Here is a 7,135-nt window from a genome sequence, read left to right on the forward strand (position 1 = left end):
GGTGAGCTGCAGAGCGGAAGCTCTTCCCACATTCGAGGCATTTACATGAATTATTCCCAGTGGGGTTTTTTTCCCTGGAATTTGGTTCCTTGCTCCGAGTAAACCTTGTTTTACCCTCTCTGTGGATCCTTTGGTGGGAAGTAAGGGCTGGGCTGCTTCTGAAGCTCTTTCCGCAGGTGATGCATTGATGCTGCTTCCTTTCTTCGTGGTCCCTCTGATGTGAATTCAGGTGGTTTTTCTGACAGATGTTTTCTCCAAATTCCAGGCATTGGTATGGATCCTCTGTTTTGGGAATGTTTTTATGAAATCTAAGGGGACCACATTCTAATTCATCTCTGGGTATTTTTCCACATCCTTTTTCTCGGGGATCATCATTGTGCAAGAAAACGCTGATATCTGCATATTGAGAACTAGAGTATTTCCCCAGCTTCTCCTTTAACTCCTTTCCTTCAGGCCTTTCCTTTTCACTCATCCTTTCCACAACTTCCTTTTTGGCTGTTAGAAAAGGTGTTGCCAACCCTTGGCCAGCATCCTCTCTCTTCAATCCATCACCTACATGGGGGGGGGGGGAGTTGACACAAATTGAAGTGTGAAAGGGATTAAGTAAGCATCATTGTTGGATCTCTTATTTGAACATTACTAAAAGCCACTTACTTTCCCCTCTGTGCTGCAGAATGCAAAACCATAATGCTTTGGGGAAATTATTTTGAGTCTGAGGGTGGGGCCCCAATAGCTCTGCTGCTCCTTTCAATTCAGTTCTAAGGATATAGGAGGGACTCTTGAAAGCTGACTTTGTTCAAAATTGGTTGAGAGAAAACCTTTTCACTGAATTGACATCTGAGAAAGTGGCAGTCCCGATTTATGTCATGAGGTTTTGCCTTCTCTATTGAGGGAGTTTTCCCTTGAAAATACCAGTTTTTATGCTCCCCTAACTGTCCCCCAAAAAGTTCTCCATACAAATAGTGTTAGTGGGGGAGCCAGCAGATTTCAAAGTCTCATCTCTGGAAAAATCCAACTATCAAACAGTCCACCTTACTAGGAGTTACATCCTTATGATAAACCCTGTGTACCACTGGGCCACTTAAGTGCCACTCTTATAAGAAGCTGGAATATCTGGTATCTTCAGCTTGGCAGCCTGCTGGCATCCTGCCATCCAAGTATAGGGAATATGAGGGAAGGTTCACCGACAAAAGGGCGAACGACAAAACCGCACCCTACTAAACAGCAGTGACAAAACCGCATGTTCTAAAGCGCTCCGACGAATGAGCGCTGAATCGCGCCGACAACAGCGTGGCGACAGAAGCGCGCTGTAAAACTAAACCTAACCCTAAATCTAAAGCTAACCCTAAACGTAACCCTAACCCTAAATGTAATGCTAACCCTAACCCTAAACATAACGCTAAACGTAACGCTAAGCCTAAGCCTAACCCTAAGCCTAACCCTAAGCCTAAGCCTAACCCTAAACCTAAACCTAACCCTTACCTTAAGTTAAATCAGCTTTCTGTCGACATGCTGTTGTAAAGCGCCCTTCTATCTCCGCGCTGTTGTCGCCGCGCTGTTGTCGGCGCGTTGATGACATCACGGTTTTAGCGATGTGGTTTAGTAGGGCGCGGATTTGTCATTCGCCCTTTTGTCAGGTCATGATGAGGGAGACATGAGGGAGGGACACAAATAGGCAATCAACCTGCATGTGTAGGTGATGGGAAATAGGGAGGGAGGAAATGATATCTGAGGAACAGAGGAGCTTCAAGCCAGTTTGTTCCAGCACTCAAAGCCATGCACTCTGAAAAAAAATGTGGATGGCCCAAAACATCTCATCATTCTCAAAACACCTAGGTGAATTGCTTATTGGTTGAATACATGGTCTTGGGAGGAGGGCTGCAATTTGTATTTTTCGAGTGCAGGAAATATAGTTCTAGCCTGAATCTATTGCAACCAATATCTTCTACTAAAAGAACCTATCCCTTCAATTAAATGGAGTTGAGGGTCTTTCTTTCCTAAGAGATCGGACTGGGGAGGTCTCACAGCAGCAACTCCACTATCTATGAAAGGAAACAGACAGGATCACAAGACTGAGATGAGAAACTGCATGGGAAAAGAACTTTCTCCTCCTGGAGGCAATGTGGATGGATTAGCCCACTTCACGGACCACATGGAAATAAAAATGCAGTTAAGAACTAACCATATTCCTTGCGTTTTCCATTATGACCACTCAGTGTAGGGCTTTCTGCTCACAATCCAGCAGGGCCCACTCTTCCATGGAGAAAAAAACAGCTATATCTTTGAGAAGTACCAAGTCCTGAAACAGAAAGAAAACATTTAATGAACATTCCTATTAAAGAAAATTCAATAAAGTATATGCACATTTTCTTCATGATGAACAAAACAGCCAGCAAAATTTCTAATAAGGGAAATAAGCATCTTCTTTGAAGAATCTTTCCAAAGGAATAAACAAAGTGCAAAGCCAAAGTGCAAGGATAAGAATACACCTTAGTTAAGTAAAGTAGTCCCTGACTTACAACAGTTCATTTAGTGACTGAACTTAGAATAAAAATGAAAAAAGTTGTTTTTGACCATTTTTCATATTTGAATTAACAATAGAATAACAGGGTTGGAAGGGAACTTAGAAGTCTTCCAGTCCAACCCCCTGCTCAGGCAGGAAGCCCTATACCATTTCAGTCAAATGGCTGTCTAGTCTCTTCTTAAAAGCCTCCTATGATGGAACACCCACAAGTTCTGGAGAAAAGCTGTTCCACTGATTAATTATTCTCATTGTCAGGAAATTTCTCCTTAGTTCTAGGTTGGTTCTCTTCTTGATTAGTTTCCATCCATTGCTTCTTGTCTTGCCTTCAGGTGCTTTGGAGAATAGCTTGACTCCCTCTTCTTTTTTGGCAACTCCTGAGATATTGGAAAAGTGCTATCATGTCACCCCTTGTCCTTCTTTTCATTCAACTAGACATACCTAATTCCAGCAACTGCTCTTTATATGTTTTAGCTTCCAGTCTCCTAATCCTTTTTTGCTCTTCTATGCACTCTTTCTAGCATTTCAACATCTTTTTTACATTGTGCCAATGAAAACTGCTTGCAGTAATGCAAGTGTGGCATTATAAATGTGGTATTAACAATTTTTGCAGCAGCCCCATGTTCATGTGATCGAAATTCTGATGCTTGATAACTGACTCAAATTTATGATGATTGTAGTGTCCTGGGGGTTGGGGTGTCACTGTTTTAAACCTTCTGACAAACAAATTCAATAGGAAAGCCAGGACCTCTTAACAACCGTGTCACTAACTTAACAACTACAAGGATTCACTTAACAAATGTAGCCAGAAATGTTGTCAAATGTGGCAAAACTCACTTAACAAATGACTCATTTAATAAATGTGGTCATAAGTCGAGGACTACGTGTAGTGTCTACCAGTAGAAAAAAAATCAGCAAAGGAATAATTTGCCATCAAATGCCCTAATGATATTCTTGAACCTACAGTGCAGAAGGGTGATTCTAATCTGGCCTATTTCTATGGTAACTAGGGATTCATTTTATCTGAATTGCTTGCAGCCACAGTAACAATACACAGAAGCGGCTAACTTTGGACAAGAGGAAAATTGAAAGCTGTGGAAGGACCAGGGATTAGACTCAGAATCATCTCTCTCAGACATGAATGTATGCATTAAAGCACCTCATGTAGCTTGACTCCAGATTTCTCAAGCAGATCCCACCCTGCATCCCATGGAGTTATGCTGAGATTTTATCCTCTCTGTCAGATAATCAGGGAAGACAACAAAAACTTTTTTTTTACAGGTGGGACTTGCCCTTTGGAACAGTCTACAGCAGTCTTTCTCGTGACCCGACAAAAGCGCGAACGTCAAAAGCGCGCTGACAAAACTGCGGCGCTAAAACCGCGATGTCAAAAGCGCGCCGACAACAGCGCACCGACAGAAGCGCGATTTAAGTTAAGGTAAGGTTTAGGGTTAGGTTTAGGTTTAGGGTTAGGTTTAGGGTTAGGTTTAGGGTTAGGGTTAGGGTTAGGTTTAGGGTTAGGTTACAGCGCGCTTCTGTCGGCGTGCTGTTGTCGGCGCGCTTCAGCGCTCATTCGTCAGCGCGGTTTTGTCACCGTGGTTTAGTCAGGCGCGCTTTTATCGTTCGCGCATTTGTGGTGGAACCGTGTTTCTTAGCCTTGGCCATTTTAAGATGTATGGACTAGAATTCCCTATTCAAACAAGTTTGTTGGGGAATTATGGGAATTGAAGTCCATACATCTTTAAATGGCCAAGGTTGAGAAACATTGGTCTACAGGAAAGGGACAAATACACACTGCCACAACACTCTGGAGTCAGAATAGAAAGCTGGAAGGGACCCTGGATGTCTTTTAGTAGCCCAACCCGCTGCTCAAGCAGGAGACCTTATATCTTTCCAGTCTCTTCTTAAAAACCTCCAGTGATGAAGCACCTACAATTTCTGAAGGCAAGCTGTCCCATTGCTTAATTGTTCTCACTATTAGGAAATTCCTCCTTAATTCCAGCTTGCTTTTCTCCTTGATTAATGAATCAGTCAATCTTTCTTGAGTGATGATATTAAAACAAGTACATTAAAAAATGAAGGGGAGCTCATGAATGAAACACGGGCAAATTCAATCATGAGTATTAAAGGACATCAGAAGGACCCATTATCTCTTCTGAGGCAGATCCTCCTGAGAGACTTCCCCAAACAATGGCTCCAAGGAGGGATCATACCCCTGTTGGACTTATCCGGACTTGGAACAGGACAAGAAGAAGAAAGAGCCTTCAACTGCCTTCGTAGTGGAAGGTTTATTTTTTTACTAAAGCCAAGCAGTTGCAAGATAGGAGAAAGCCAGATTTTATTGCTCGCTTACTTTCCCCTCTCCCAAACTCTTCCCCATCCCATTATCTCCCTGGGGGTCCCATTAGATTGAAACAAATTGTTTTGGTAACAGTTCTGATGTTTGGCCATTGTTTGCATTCCATTCCCATGCTTGTGGCCTTGAGGTAAGCAGGAAGATGTCTCTGGCAGGCACTCAGAATGGTTTCATTTCTGGGATCCCCACTCCTCCCACAGGATTCATGACAATCTAGCATCAGGGAAGCAACAATGGGGCGATACAGGATGGCTCAAGGAATTCCTAGGATTCCAGGGGAAGTCAGCAATCATTTAAATCAAAGTCTTCTGGACCTGACACAGCACTAGAGAAAATTTCGGTTCCACCACAAAACCATGGACGACAAAATCGCGGTCGACGAAAGTGTGTATGTGACGTCATCACAGCACGACGAAAAAGATCGAAAAATGTAAAAATAAAGCGAAAACCTTACCCTAACCCCCCCAAACCTAACCCTAACCCTAAACCTAACCCTAAACCTAACCCTAAACCTAACCCTTAACCTAATGAAAAACCTAACACTAACCCTTAACCTAACGCTAAATGTAACGCTAACGCTCTAAACCTAATCCTAACCCTTAACCTAACCTAACCCTAACCCTTAACCTAACCCTTACCTTTATGTGAATCGGCTTGCTGTAATTTAATTTTTATTTCAATTTTTCGATCTTTTTTGTTGCGTTGTGATGACGTCACATACGCGATTTCGTTGACCGCGCTTTTGTGGAACGCGGTTTTGACGGGTCACGAAAATTTCAAGGGAAATGATCATAGAACATAGAATCCTAGGACTGGAAGGGACCCCTGAGGTTTTCTAGTCCAACCCCCTGCTGAAGGTGGAAGACCTTATACCTTCCCCATCAAATGGTGGTCTGGTCTATTTTTGAAAACCTTCAGTGATTAGAATAGAATGGAATTCTTTATTGGCCAAGTGTGATTGGAAAAACAAGGAATTTGTCTTTGGTGCATATGCTCTCAGTGTACATATGGAGAATAAAATACATTCATCAAGAATCATATAACGCTTTGTGATAGTCATAGGACAGTATATAAGCAATCAAATCATACTAGGAAACTAAATAGAACAATATAAATTGTAAAGATACAAGCAACAAGGTTATAGTCATAAGAGGGAGGAGATAGGTAATAGGAAGAATGAAAATAATACTAATACGATCTTAGTAAATAGTTTGACAGTGTTGTGGGAATTAATTATTTAGCAGAGTGATGGCATTGGGAGGGGGAGGCTGTCCTTGTGTCTAGTTAGGGCATCCAAACTCCTGGAAGCAAACTATTCCAGGAGAAAGTGGGCAACAGCCATTTAAATCCAAGGTTTCTGGACCTGACACAGCACCAGAGAAAATTCCATGGGAAATGATAATTGAAGATAGAATCCTAGGACTGGAAGGGACCTCCGAGATCTTCTAGTCCAACCTCCCGTTCAAGGTAGATGGTAGAAGACCTTATACCATCCAGGTCAAATGACTATCCGGTTTATTTTTGAAAGCCTCCAGTGACTGCGGCACCCGCAACTCCGGGAGGCAAACTATTCCAGGAGAAAGTGTTGACTGCAGGAACAATCTTACCGTATAAGAACCATCTTATGAGGGGCCCAAAAAAGCAGCATTTAAAAGTCACATTGCCAAGAACTTTCCCTCTACCCGAAGGGAAAGGAAACTGAAAGCTTTTTACCTCCTCGCCCGGAGGGAAAGGCGGCTCTGCCCCTCGCCCGGACTCCGTTCTTCGAGGGTGGCGCGCAGGGCAGGACCCGCGCAACGCCTTTCTCGCAGCTCCTCCAGCGCCGCCGCCTTCCCAGCACAGCCCGTAAGCTGAACCTCCCTCCCTCCACCGAAGGACCCACCGCTAGGGATTTAATGTAGAAACCAGGGAATGCTTCTTCCTATAGAGATTCCTCCCTCTTCCTTCTCCAAGTGTTCCCGAATGCTATGGACGCCTTCCCGCTGACCTGGAAGCTATGGCAAACGGCGATAATTGGGCGGATCCTGTTTTAATCCTGGGAAACATGGGAGCAGATGCCCAAGGTCTGCTCGGGAGCAGTTAGGTGCTTGAGGAAGTAAAGTTTGGACTTTGCCCCGATCTTCCCAGCCACAGCTATACTGGCTTTCCCAGCGGAAACCTCCTTTTGCAAAGAAACAGGTTTAAAAAAAAACAAAAACGCCTCTCGCTTTCCTTTGCTGTGACTGTCTCCTGTTTCAATAACAGAATTTACCTCCACC

General features: G+C 43.4%; 1 long non-coding RNA gene across 1 annotated transcript; it reads right to left on the minus strand.

Annotated features, from left to right (window-relative positions):
• Positions 1–1,618: 1,618 nt before the first annotated feature.
• On the minus strand, positions 1,619–7,053 carry LOC106553744 (uncharacterized). The gene is made up of 3 exons (XR_001313879.2): positions 6,591–7,053; positions 2,183–2,299; positions 1,619–1,684 (listed from the first exon to the last, which is right to left on the minus strand). It is a non-coding gene; the product is annotated as an uncharacterized LOC106553744 (long non-coding RNA).
• Positions 7,054–7,135: the final 82 nt, after the last annotated feature.

The sequence above is a fragment of the Thamnophis sirtalis genome, unplaced genomic scaffold (assembly GCF_051295495.1).
Source record: "Thamnophis sirtalis isolate CommonGarterSnake01/CBP01778 unplaced genomic scaffold, rThaSir2_p1.2 scaffold_3, whole genome shotgun sequence".
NCBI classification, from domain to species: Eukaryota; Metazoa; Chordata; class Lepidosauria; order Squamata; family Natricidae; genus Thamnophis; species Thamnophis sirtalis.